At 37.7% G+C, this 14,703-nt stretch overlaps 1 long non-coding RNA gene across 1 annotated transcript; it reads right to left on the reverse strand.

The window, feature by feature from the left end:
* Positions 1-7,840: 7,840 nt before the first annotated feature.
* On the reverse strand, positions 7,841-14,703 carry LOC148125817 (uncharacterized). The gene is made up of 2 exons (XR_015743504.1): positions 13,853-14,703; positions 7,841-12,586 (listed from the first exon to the last, which is right to left on the reverse strand). It is a non-coding gene; the product is annotated as an uncharacterized LOC148125817 (long non-coding RNA).

A 14,703-nucleotide genomic window follows, 5' to 3' on the forward strand; every position in this document is an offset into this window, starting at 1 on the left:
CCAACCTTGGCAACTTTAAGCCTGGCGGACTTCAACTCCCAGAAGTCCGCCAGGCTTAAAGTTGCCAAGGTTGGAGATCCCTGTTCTAGTGACACTTCATAGGCAAGGTGGAGCAATTATGAGGAGGGGGGGGGGCTTCCTGAAATCCTACTCTGCACTCCTAGCCTGAGCTGTGATTTATCAACTAGACGAGAAGGAAAAACGGGCAGAACTCAAAAAGTCAATTTTACCCTAACTCCCAAATGCTGGGAAATAAGTAACTGCTACAAAGGAATGGAAATCAGTGTCTTTTGTTCTACAATATCCAGATGTATTTCACGAAATACACAAAATGACACTGTTGTAACTCCCACAAAGGAATAAAACCAGAAAGTACCCCCATATGCAGAAGCATTAAAAGCATACAATGTCCTCATTTTGGACAGAACCAGAAAAGTACAGCTGATAAAACATTACTCTTATTATTAGTTTAAATCAACCATTTATACAAACATCACTAGTTCTTTTTTAAAACAAAAAGCAGGACCACTGTTTCAAAATGCATGAAAAAGATGTGATAAGAGCAGATCCTAGCACTGACTCTGTCATTGCCAGCATAGTGAATCACTGTAGAATGTAGGTTCTGCAAAAATTGTGTTGGAAGAGAAGGAAAGACACTACTTTAACCCTAGAAAAACTGTCTCCAAATACTGTATAACCTGAGAAACCCTTTTACATGAAGACATGTCCTCCAAAATAGTTAGCCTTTATGTCTCAGAAGGAAAGCAGGAAAGCTCTTTGGCCAAGTTCACATTAAGCTGAATATGGTGTAAACTAAAGCACAAACCAAGCATGAATCTCTTAATAGCAGCCAATATTCCAGCATGGATAAAATTAAACCAAACACACATTGAAAATGAAATTCTGGAAGCTCTCCATATGTTTTGAATGAATTTTGTAGAGATTTCCACTAATAACATAGAACTGCCTCAGGTATCCTTTTAAATTGCACATGTAATCTATTGGACTTATGGTCTCCCAGTTTCTGTCTTACCCACTACACCAAACTGGCTTTCAAAAGGTATATACTGCTAAATAAATATTTTATATCTTAATTATTGTTGTTTGCCATCCAGAGATACTTTTTTATGAGGTGGGCAGCTATAGATATTCGGTGAATGAATAAGAAAGTAAATAATAAAGGTCTACTCAGGATGTTTTGATAACATTTTTCAGCATTTACCTCACCAATATGATGACAGGAATATACTTTTTGTCAGATCCTAAAGTTTTGCTCTCTTTGTTGCTGTTTGGGCTGGTTGTTTCCATTCTCCAGTTTGGTTATCATGGCAGCATGTCTCCCTCTGCTGTCAATATTAAAAACCAATAGCACTGTGCCAGTAAGATTGTACAGAAGTAAATATTTGGTCCATTAAAGCTTAGGACTGCAATTTAAATCATCATTAATGCAAGCACCAGGTATTTCTGCAAGGAAATTTTCAAGACTCTTCTACCTCTCTTGCCTCAGTTTAATGGAAATCAAAACCTCAATACAAAGCAAAAAGAAATTGACCATGCATCATGCCTAGGTATGCTGTGTATACAAGGAAGGACAGGGCATGAATGCCAAATGAATGCCAAATGTTTGCAATCCTATCATTATCATCCACCATATGCAGAGGGAGAATGTTTGCAGCAGAGAACCTCTATGGGATTCAAAATTCTAGAAATTGAGATATGAGCACACTTTTTATCGTCCACCCAGTTTTTGGAATAAAACTCACAGCTTGTCATTCAAATGCCAAACATACCTTACCTTTAAAGCCTTCTGGAAGGCTGTCATGACCTGGTTCTTTCCCCCAAGCCCCTGGGATAGGACAGAGAATGAAACTGTTTGGTCCAGTGTCTGGAGGGAAGGGTGCTTCTGTTTTTATTCGAATAACAGCCTTGAAATTTAAGGGGCTCAGAAAGCAAAATGTTAGGAGCATTTACATACATGTTTGAAATCAATACATCCTATTGGCATTGTTTTAAAAAGTTGAAGCAACTTTCAACATGCTGCCCTTTGGCCATTCTTTCCTAAAATAGTTTACAGCTTCTCTGATTTGAATTATAGACAGAACAAATACAGAAACAAACACTTAAGAATGTGGTTTTCAAGGACAGCAGTTTCTAGAGAACATTCCAAGGACTTTTATTAGCCTCTTGCACAGTTATGTTGCTGCTCTCAGTCTGGGGTCATCCAGGTTCAAGTCCATCCTCATCCATGGAAACTCACTCTAATCCCATCCTGAGAGTATCAAAGCTGTAATGGGGATAAACATTTAGAGAGATCCCATGTAAACTGCCTTGAGCTCCTGGAACAAAACAGGAGAAAAACCTAACAAATGTACCAATAAAGTTTAACAATGGTTGTTGGTCTAGTGAAGGAAATAGGCAGCAAAGAGATTATCTTTGCGAGGAGAAAGCTGTTGTTGGGAACAACCTGTTCTTCCTAAATTGCTCAAAACAGGTAGAGCAACATTAGCCTTAGCCACTCTTTTCCATTACATGTTATAAAAAAACAAAATAGTTAGAATTTTTTGCTTGATGTAGGACAATACTGACATATATAAATCCATATGAGGGCATGGCGATTAAAGGCCTTTATATAGGTTTGTTCATCCATTGTCCAGGAGTGTTTTTTAAACTTTAATTGTACTCTTTTGCTTAAGCAGATCTCAAAGTGATAAAAAAAATTAAAACACAATTTTCTACTATGTTAAAATGTGTGCTATGAAGATAAAGATTTGTTTGCAATCAGGCTGAGTTGCTTTTTAAGAAGTGAAAATATGCAGCAGTATTGTTGCTTTCTTATCAGCAATTTTATGAGGTTTTGCAATAAAGTAATTAAAAATTAACTCTAACAGGCTTCAGGCACAATGCTTCCTGCTTTTTATATGACCCCCTGCTTCTCATTTGACATTTCTTTATGGTACTCTCTTCCTGGGGATTAGACATTTAATATTGATAAAGTGACATAATATAAAAATAGCTTCACAGCATATAATTCAGGGTTTTCATGACATCAAAACATTATATGTCAAATAGTACCATAAATGAGATGTTTTGTTTTATTGTCCAATAAAAACCCTTTGAAATGTTAATTTTGTTTTTTAAAAGTAGAAGTAGTGAGTTAATTATATTTGCAAGGCATTTAGTTATACTTCTGGTCTGGCCACTAAAATGCCCTTGTAAAATATGAATTGATTTTCCATGTGTACATGTCAGAACTGCCACATATATACTTAGTTCAGCAGCAATATCATTTCAAACTTTTGAAAAGCAAATAGGAGCTGGGTGCAGGACACCCAGATGATCCACTTAGCCTTGCCAAGATTGAGTTTAAGCCTGTCCTTCTCCATCCAGGACCATGCTGGCTCCAGATGCTGACAAAACATCTTGACAGCATCACTTGGCTGGTGCACGGTGAACTTTAATTGATTAACTAGAATAATGGTATCTCTGTGCCGATGCCCATTCTCTTTTAGTTAGTCTCATGTAAACATCTTTCTCTGCTTTTCCTTGCTTTTCCCTATTTCAAGCTCTGACAAATCATCCCTGTGATAATTTCTGTGTAGTTAATTTTTACTATGGGCCCTGTGTGTTCAAATATTCTATCTGCAAGTGGCTGTGTGTCACCTACATTATATCTCTCAGTAAATATTCACAAGGCTAGGGACCAGCTCTGCTTGTCTTGATAGCAGCTCTTCCTCCTGTCCTCCAAGGCCATTCCCAATGCCTTCTGTACAAACAGGCCAATGAGAAATAAGTAGCTATGGCCTGCTTCTTTTTTGTTGGAAAATAGAACTTTCAAGTATTTCAGTGAACAATGGGCTGCTCTGTTTGATGTCATAGTATCCTGGAAGACATGTATGATTGGCTGAAAGTAACCCCAATACCATTTCTACTAACAAAATGAGGAATATATAGCTATACTTTTCCTCAGAAAATGTGCCAAATATCTCTTGGTATTTTCCTCTTGGTATTTTCCTCATATGACACTCCTACACAAGCTCTTCCCCTATCCCTTTCTCTTCCTAGCTCAGCAAATCAGCTAATGCCTAAACAAACTTTTTTTTTTTTTTTGCATATTTTCAGAAGGATCCTCTGGAATAACCCTAAACTACAAACAAAATTCCTTCTCTCTAAGCTCAAGCATAGCCAAATTACCCAACCCTCTCTCTAGCTCCAAGTGCCTATCACAGGCTTGCTCAATTTCCCCTGAAATCTTAGCCAGTCCTTTATGCAAACTTTTTTCCACAGTCTCAAACTTAGCTTCTCAAGATTGTGTCAGTCTTTTACCCAAGTCATCAAGATTGCTTTTGTCAGGTTCAATGGGATGAATACTGGAGCTATACTTTTGTGGGAGAAAATTATCATGGGTAAATTTCTATATATTACAGATAAAATAGACAAATTATCCACCTGAAGGCTGCCAATTCTGGTTCTGATATGCATTTTTATTTTTGAAATTCTATTTTTAATAAATGTAATATACAGCATATATTTTTAAATCTATCATAAAATAAATTTTAATTACCTACTTAGGAATTCATTTTAAATATCTTAAACTTTGGAATTGAAGAACGAAGTGATGTTATATAACACAAATTGTTGATTAAACCACTAATTACTGGTTTAATTTCTGTGAAAGTCTAAAGAGCAAAATATTGCTCACCTGTTCAGATGCTTGGAGATATGATAATGCTTTAGTCTGGGAAGAAGTATGTTTATTATTCCTTTCTTCCTCTTGTAATCAGTCTTTTGCTGGTTTATGCTAGTCAGAAAAATGTAAATACTGTTGCAGAGCAGGTATCACAAATCTATACACAATACAATTCTAACTAAATGTACAGGATTAATTCTTATTATCTATGAATATTGTCTCAATTTACCAAGACTATCTTTTAAATTTTTCTAAGTGGTATGCCTAATTCATATGTGCATATATTTTGCAAGTTCTTTAAACTGTATGCTATGGCTACCAGATCCCAGCTGCAAAATTCTGGACTGCTAGAAAGGGATACCTAAAATGTCAGCTATTTGCTACCATCTAGTGATCATCGGGATTATTGTAGGCCTTTCTGGTAGGCCTGCTCTATATTTGATTCCTATGAGATGATCCATTAATAGATATAGTAAAATGCAAAATTTTGAAATTATGTCAGTAACATAAACCGTATTATATCAGTCACAGTACAGTTTCATTAGCAAATAATTACTAGGTCACATAGTTTGATTTTATCAATTTATGTAACCCAGTAAGCCATCATTTACAAACCACAAGGGTGCACACAATATAGGCTAAAAACCAGATAAATCACATTATGATTTAGCCTGATAGCAACCTAGGCCAACTGTGCATAGTTTTGCCTGTAGAGGTTGCACCACATTCTCAATATTCTACTGTGTAAACCACAGCTTTGGAAGTAGTAAAAAAGTATTATTTATCCCTTATTATTGCAAAAAAATGCAAAAGAAAAGCTAGGGGAAAATGTCCTATCCCTTTGAGGGTATAAAAAGCTATAATGTCTGTTTTCTTGATTTAGGCAACCAAATTTAGGCTTAACCACAAAGTCAGGAAAGGTGAAGGATTTTTTTTTTTTAAATTATTGGCTTCGACTGACAGAACACAGTAGATGATCCGGCATTTAGGAATGGCCTTTTTACCAATGCAGGCTTAAAGGAAATACGGATAAAACTCTCCAGGAATCTCAACAGGAATTTGAAGACCTGCAGGAAGACTTCATGTCTTTTTAATGAAGCTGGTTTTTACAGTCATCGGCACTTTCTTTCTTATTCTAAAGAATATCTTTGATACCAAAAGTAATTAGAGGAAATATCCCAGCTAGAATATTTTCAGAGATATTTCTGAACACTAGCGAAGAAAGAAAGAATAAAAGACAAAGTCTAATTAGAGATTTTCTTTATCTTTTTTTCTGGTTCCAATATCAAATTCGTCTTTATTCTATCCTTTCCTGTATTATTAATCAGTTACACGGTTTTGTGGGGGAAAAAACCCTAAACTTTCAAAAATGTATCAGAGTTACACCATCAGCTTAATTGCTTTTATTTTTCCAGTCAGCTGGCAGATACTGTACAAAACTGAATGAGGACCAGGAATGGAGATACAAATCTGGGTATCATGAGCATATTGATGATACCTCACCCCCAACACTTGGATCACCTCACCCAGTGGCTTCATCTAGATTTTGAAATAGGAGGAGAGAGAACTGAGCCTTAGGGCACACTATAAAGTAGGGGCTGCAGGCTGCATCTCTCTCCCCATATCAACACTAATTGGAGTTGACCGCAGAGGAACAAGAAGAACTAGCACAAGTGTGGCATCCACTCCCAACTCCCCAAATCAGTCCAGAAGAATACCACAATCTATGATATCCTTCTGTACCGATGGTATCAAAGGCCACTGAAAGGTCAAAAAGAACAAGGATAGTCACACTACTGCCATTTCAGTTGTAAAACCTGGCCTGAACCCTGACTGAAAAGATCCAGATAATTTGCTTCATCCAGGATCTTCTGTATCTGCCATGAAAATATCATCTCCACAACCTTCTCCAAAAAGAGAAGGTTGGAGGCTCGATGAAAGCTGTCTAGACCAGAGGTTGCCAACCTTTTGGACCTCAGGGACCACCAAACTCATAATGTTAAATCCCGTGGACTACTAATATGAATTTTGACTGACAGCTTGCTGACGTTGGTGGGAAAGTCGGTCCCATATTCCAGAGCTGCAGGAATCCCAGGACTGGCCCTTTGGTCATCCTGGAATATGGGACCGACTTTCCCACCAAAATCAGCAAGCCACCCCAGGGAGGATTTCCCTCCGCCAGCATTGGTCTCATCTTCCAGTTCCAGCTCGTCTGGCACTACTCAAGGTAAGGTTTATGCTTGGCCGAAGGGTGGGGGCAGCGGGTGGGCGGGCCATGTGGGTGGCGCAGCCTTGTGTTCCCACACAGTCTGGATTAATTGCTTTGGAGGGGACATTTCTTTGTGGACCACCAAAATTTTCTCGCGGACCACCACTGGTCCCTGGCCCACCAGTTGGTGACCACTGGTCTAGACTGGTTGGGTCAAGCAATGGCCCCTTCTGGAGAGGGTGCACCACCGCCTCCTTGAGAGCCAATAGAACCACAGCCTCTCTCAAGGAATGATTAACCACTACCAGGACCAAATCAGACGTCCTCTCCTGGCAATTTTAACCAGCCAAAACAGACAAGGAACTAACACAGAGGTGGCCCAAGCAGTAGCTGCAAGAGCCTTGTCCACTGTCTCAAGCAGTCCCTTATAACACATTTTCATTTGTACCCAATGACAAAATATTCATCAATTAAGCAGGACGTCTAAAGGCCATGATTTATTATTTTATATGTTATCCCATTTCAAACCATGGTGTCTTTTCTTGTGTATTATTTTTTGTGTGAATTCCAGGCTGAATTTTCCATTTTTATTTCAAACTTATACTGTAAGGCTAAGTCTGCAGTATATCCACTGCAACGTTGCCTTATTTCATTCAATTAGTTTAACTGGATCTTCAGATTCAAAGTTGAGATTAATGGCATAATTTCAGTTAGAAAGGTAGGTGTACAGCATGTATAACTATGCCCCAAAAGGCTACTTGCAGTTTCAAAATTAAAATAAAATTTGAAGAAAAGGTTTTATCCTTTGGGCACTAGATATATGATCTTCCTCACAGATGGCTCATAGCCTCAGAAGACAGTGCTAATCTTTATAAATCCCCCCTGAAACAAACTTAAGCACTATATCATTAATGAAAAATCACTTCAAAAGAATCATAACTGAATAGAGATTTTCAATGTGGAGATTTAATTCGTTTATTCAGTGCAAGGATGTATCTATCATTTACAGAGATCCATAAAATATATTTTTGTTGAATTTTCTGCCCATAAAAATCATTCCTAAATTATAATATTAAAAGTGCATTTTTGCTTCCTATTATGCTCCCTCTGTTTACTATTCCTCTTTGTAAGTGAATACATTTTTTTAATCTTAATTTTTCTTATTGCCCAAACAATAACATGCAATTTGGACAGACATGTCCATCAATTAAAAAAAGTAATAAAAATGTAAAAACTAGAAGCATCTTTCTGCTTTGCTTAATTTGTATATGAGAATAGTTATATTAATTGCATTAATATATCAATATTAATAATAGTATATTTTATAATTGTTACTATAAAATACAATGTATATTAATATATTAATTAAGCCATGAAAATTAAGCATATTCTGTTATCCAAAAAATACCACAAAATAAAATTAAACTACCAGTTATATATATCTAAATCCTTTGTGATAAAACTTCTAATTGGTAATTGATCTGCTTATCCTTTTTAGAAAGGATTTATTTTTAAAAAATAAATTAGTTTTGGTTCACATGCTTTGTGATTATACTTGAGTCAATTAACAGCTCCAGAAATCATCAGGAATTAAATAACAAAGCAACAATAAGTAAAAATAATGAATGTACAGCAGATGGAGCTGTTGTATATTTTAGAACTGCATTATGGAACAGAAGCATACATTTGCAATGCCAAATCAAACTTAAAAACTCTTATCTATTGTTGTTTTTTGTTTTGTTTTTTTGGCAGAATAGGAAACATAAGTAGAGCAATACACACAGAAATGTTACATTTAAATTTTCTTTGATAATGTTAGCTGTGTTAGCAATAATAAATATTTCAAAGGATTGGCGAAGTATTTTTAGTTGTATCTGATAGAGAAAAGAGTCAACCATTATAAAATGGCAATAAATGACAAATTGTGGACATTCATGGAGAAAGCGAGTTGAAATAAACAAAAACAGCTATGCATTAGTCTATCCTTCTGTTCAGTTTTTATATGAAAGTGAAAATTAACTATCTCATGAAAAACAAAATAGGCTGAATGGATTACTTACAAAATGTATGTAGGAAAACAACAAAAAATAAGGTTGACACAAAACCTGAATGATTGTGATTTGAATACAAAAGGAAGTAACCAAAATTTCCTTCGAGTACCTTGGAGTACTTTTTCTCTGGTAATATTACACTACTAACTAGAGCATACAAAACATTAGCTAGACCAATACTCAAATACAGCTCATCAGTCTGGAACCCACATTACATATCTGATATTAACACAGTTGAGAAAGTCCAGAAATATTTCACAAGAAGAGTTCTCTACTCCTCTACTCGTTGCAGAATACCTTATGCCACCAGACTTGAAATTCTAGACCTAGAAAACCTAGAACTACGCCACCTCTGGTCCGATCTAAATACAGTATATAAAATCATACATTGCAATGTCCTACCTGTCAATGAATACTTCAGCTTCAACCATAACAATACAAGAGCAAACAATAGATACAAACTCAAGGTTAATCGCACCAAACTTGATTGCAGGAAATACAACGTCAGCAACTGAGTGGTCAATGTCTGGAATACTCTACCTGACTCTGTGGTTTCTTCCCCAAACCCCTAAAACTTTAACCTTAGATTTTCTACTATTGACCTCACCCCTTTCCTAAGAGGTCTGTAGGGGGCGTGCATAAGCGTACCAATGTGCCTACTGTCCCTGTCCTATTGTTTCTTTTATTTTTCTTATATGTATCCATGTATTCATAACTATGTTTTTACTTATACCTATTATCTTGTAAGCAACTGACAAACCAAATAAAATACAATAAAATAAAACTGGGCTCTCTCATGTAAGATATATCTGGAAAATATGGTGGCAAAGATCAATACTAGGAACAATTTAGTCCAGACATTATATGGAACTAAATGGAGAGCTTCAGCTGCCAGCCTCAGGTATTCAGGACTAGGAGTGGCTCTGCAGCTGAATGGTGTGCCCCTGTATGACTTGAAAGCTGCCTCATTATAAGCTAGACACCAGACTCAAGAACACCATGAGGACTGTAAGTGGATTAAAACCACTCTGACTTGCTGGCTTCCTGTTCTGAACCATATAGCACTGCCACCTTTACGAAGACAAGATGCACTTGTGAGACAATACAGAAAAATTATGAACAACTAACTTATCCCGAGCAGCATTCTAACACTCGAATCCAGGAAGCCCCCCTGGCACTTACACAACATCTGCCCAACAACTTTATGAAAAGTATCACTGTATTCATGACAAAGGAATAAAAAATAATTCTAGCCATTCTGTCTCTTCTATTCAGTCTTACAAAGCAGTCTCATGTTTCCTTTCTTTTGTTTCTAAAGGAACAATATTGCCTATCAAAAGTTAAATTTTGCTATTGCAAAACTAACATATAGGACTGGATGGGTGGAAAGTAGGATGTAATAATATCTGTTTTAGCCCTTACTTGACATTTTCAAAATTAATCAGCAACCAATTTTGTAGTTTTTTTCTGATAGCAAAACCTGAATTAATCTACATATCTAAGGCAGGGTCTATATATCTACAGTTATATTGCTCTATCTAGATCTGTGCACACACAGAGTATCATTTACTTCAAAGTGCAACCATTGTGCAATTCTCCAAATTGTCTTTTGCTTAAATACTAAATTCACTTCATTTCATGCCCTATCTTTTCTGTCATACATGCAAATCCAATTAGAGTTGATTAAATTGTATCTTATGATTCTATAATAAATTGATTGTATAAAGCACTTTCAAACACAGGGAAAGACTTTGCTGTCCTTGGCATTTAATTAAAATTCTGCTGAACTCTCTAGTCAATTTGAAAGCTAAATGCAAGGTTAGATACTATGCTAGAGATAAAACCACAAGGCTATATGTTACAATCCAAGGAGGGTATATCTGCAAAAGAAGGGGAAAAAATGGCTGAAGTTAACTTTAATTGAACAGCTGTGGGAGAGTCCCTTGGATTGCCTATCTGAATGAGACTCATCTTCTAGGACACAGATATTGCAAAGGACATGGCAACAGTTTACTGATGCGACCGTGTCAGAGTTTGGAATAAATCTATACCGGTCACCCATCTTCCCTTCTGACACCTTCACTTCTCTCCATTTCTAAAGTTTTCTTTTCTTTCCTCTTCTGCATTCAGAAAGCCAGAGGGGAGGATGGGACAATTTCCTTATCTGACATATAAATTGATCACTTGCAAAGATCTAGTTGAGTTATGCAGGGGCAGGACTGCAAGCTGCCCACTCTTTCTCTAGATTTCTACAGTAATTATAAGATAATTTATCCTTAAATTGTATATCTCAAAGTAAACATTAAGCCTTGAATGAAAATGCTTGTGTTTCCCTCCACGTATATACTGTGCATACTAGATATTTAAAAAATTAAGCTCGGGCACTCCAGTGAATGGCATTTTAACTTGCATTATGTTACAGGGATAAAGTAATTGGTTTGCACTAGGCTTTTTGAGAAAGTTAAAAGTTTAGCAAATATCTACATGGATTCCATTTCTTATCTAAGTAATGCCTCTGAGGCCTTCAGCATCTCCACCTTTCCTAACATAAATCAATAGGCATGTTATCTTTCTAGGCCACACAGCTGTTTGCCTTCCTTGGATGAATTTTGTTTGCCTTCCTTGGATGGAGGACAGAACAGAAATCTTACAGATAGACCAGCTCCAAAATCAGGCTGAAGGATAAAGGTCAAGGTCCAGTTAAGCACACTGGATATACTGAAAAGGTCCTGGGGAATATGAAGCATGAGTTTATCTTCAAAATATACTACTATGGTTTGCACAACTGCTTCTTTCCTTTTTCAGAGAGTTTAAGCTTTATTTATGTTCATTAATTACTTCCAAATATGAATTTATACATTCCATATAGATTTACACATAGATTTACCCACAAATAAGTGGGTAGCAGATCTATCCTCGTCATTTCCTCAATGTGTGTGTTTTCATAGCAAGGGGGAGAAAAGGCCTGTCAGTAAGAGGAGAAGCTATTGGGCCATTCTTCAGTTAAGTTTTAAAAACAGGCTGAGATGAAGGCAAGGAACCCTCGAGTTTAGCTAGAGTTGGGAGGTCATATATGGAAAGAGTTCTTCCCAGTGGGAAACCACCCATTTCACTATGAGAATACAGCCCCGATATGCCAGCAATGGACTGACACAAACCAAAAACAGTGAAGATCTAAATCACTTTGGAGAGTATCTGTGAAATTCAGTAGACATATTGCAGGCTGGAAACTATTTTGTTCTTATTCCTCAGCTTCTTCATACAATTTAATATATTTCTTCAAACTTAGGCTTTTGTCATAATTTTATAAAACAAGCACATGGCAAGCTGTAACAGCCTGCAATATATTCCTGCTGAATCCCATCTGTCTTAAAAGGTACTATAATATAATTAGGGAGAAAGTTGGTTATGATGATCAATCTATGGTATTTGCTTTCTGATTGCTAATATGGTTTGAATATCTTATTTTGTGACTTCAATCTTCAATCACAAAACAGTGCTCCTTTTGACAAGCAAGGAATAAAGAAGAAGAAAGATTTTTGGGCTAGTAAACTTTAAATCTATATCCCTCTGTCATAGAAACTGGCAGATACATTTATTTAGAAGCAACTATTTAGTAACTTTTTACCCCTGAACTCTCTGAAGTTAGTTTCAGTAGATAGTCGTGGATTCTGCTATCTGGGAAAAAGAGGAGGAAAGTTGCTTGGTTCCTGTTTTCTGTACCATGAACAATTTCAGACACCTCCATTGTGTCCCTCGGGAGGTAGAGCACCCTGCTGTCTGGGCTGTTTTTGGAAGCTACTCAGGGTCAGCCCTGATTAATTATTGAATAAAGTATGGCTTAGGAATTCCAATGCTGTTGTCTAGTCTGGGATAATGTTAAACTTTTCCAGAATGCAACTGGAAACCCAAACAATTCTGACATTCTGAGTGAGCTGCTTATGCTTATCCTCTCTTGTACCACACTAACCCGAGCAGAGGAGGAGGACACTAAGAACCATTTTCAATAGCTCTGCCTAATTAGGATAAGTTTTTAAAATTCTGCACATTTTTTAATATGAAAGCCTTTGTCTCATATTATCTCTGCTCCTCTTTAGAATTTCATATACAGTATATCTATCTTCCTTTCAGAAGTTCTGTGTCCACAATGCATAAGAGCAACGGTCCCATAGTTTTACCATTTTGTCTGTCTGTCCACCCATCCACTTACCTACCTGTCTCAGTAATTGTGCCAGCTTAAACTGGTTGCTATGACAGCTGATCCCTGTTCACATTATTACAGACTTACTAAAAGGTAGTATTCTTATGTACTGGGTGGAGCAAATGTTGAAAACGCTGCTACCTTTCTTTCCTTTCTTCCCACTCACTATATGTCACCAACTGGCAGAAAACCATCTACTAATTGCTCTCCTTAACCTAGAAGGAGGCTTCAGGAGGTCCTGAATTTGGACACATGTCTTGATCAGTGGTGGGATTCAAATTTTTTTGCTACCGGTTCTAGGGGTGTGGCTTGCTGGGTATGGCTTGGTGTGCATGGCAGGGGAAGGATACTGTAAAATCCCCATTCCCTCCCCACTCCTGGGGGAAGGTTACTGCAAAATCCTATTCCCTCCCCACCACACTAACCTGCTTTCCAGCTCCGTTCTCCTGTGCAGGGCAACAAAAGAAGACCCAGCCAATCAGCTGGGACTCAGGAGGCAGAGAATAGTGAGTGGGCCAGCCAGAGGTGGTATTTGCCCGTTCTCTGAACTACTCAAAATTTCTGCTACCGGTTGTCCAGAATTCCATCCAGGAATTCCTTTTTGCCACCAGTTGGTATCATAATTTGCACATGGGCTAGATACACATGACACACTAAACCAAAAGCAAGCAAGGCAACTGGTGGCTTTGTGCAATTTTTGAAACTCAAAACTATTATTTCCTCTAACACACTTATGCAGAAAGTTCAAACTTTACCCTTAACCCCCTCACCCAAAGATGCCCCAGCCAAGTCACTTTGTTTTAATAAAACAGACATTAGCCACATAATAGAGGTAACAGGAAATAAATGCTCACTTAGATACTTTAAAACAGTGGTCGCCAACTGGTGGGCCGGGAACCACTGGTGGTCTGTGAGAAAATTTTGGTGATCCGCAGAGAAATGTCACCCCCAAAGCACCCCCCAAAGCAATTAATCCAGGCTACGCAGGAACACAAGCCTTGCATTACTTGCATTGCAAACAACACAAGGTAGTTGTGGGGGGAAAGGGCAGAGGGAGGAATTTGCCCCACTTGCCCCATGTGCCTCGCCTGGCCACCGGGCTGCTTTTTTCCGCTTCTTTCTTCTGCTTTTGGCTGCACGCAAGGAAAGCAGCAAAAGACTTTCTTTCTCTCCCCCAAACTCTGCCAGAAATGAGTCTTTGGGACCCTGCAAGGCATTCTGCTCCAAGAGGCTGCGCGGGCAAAGACTCATTTCTGGCAGAGTTTGGGGGAGAGAAAGAAAAACTCCTGCTGCTTCTGCTGCTTTCCTTGCATGAAGCCAAAAGTCTCTCTCTCTCACACACACACACCCGAGAACAAAGCTGGAGACAGTATCCTGCAATCCCAAATAAAGAATGATCAATTGGTAGGAAAACGGGGTGCGGAATTTTCCTGCAGATTGTTTTTGGGATTTTCCCAAAAAGTCTCTGCAGAAAAAGCAGAAGCAGGAGAAACCCTGGGAAAATCCCCCCAAAAGTCTTCAGGAAAATCCCCCACTCCATTTTCCTACCAATCGG

The sequence above is a fragment of the Pseudonaja textilis genome, chromosome 4, assembly GCF_049901715.1.
Source record: "Pseudonaja textilis isolate UNSWEBS1 chromosome 4, rPseTex1.2, whole genome shotgun sequence".
In the NCBI taxonomy this organism is placed as follows: domain Eukaryota; kingdom Metazoa; phylum Chordata; class Lepidosauria; order Squamata; family Elapidae; genus Pseudonaja; species Pseudonaja textilis.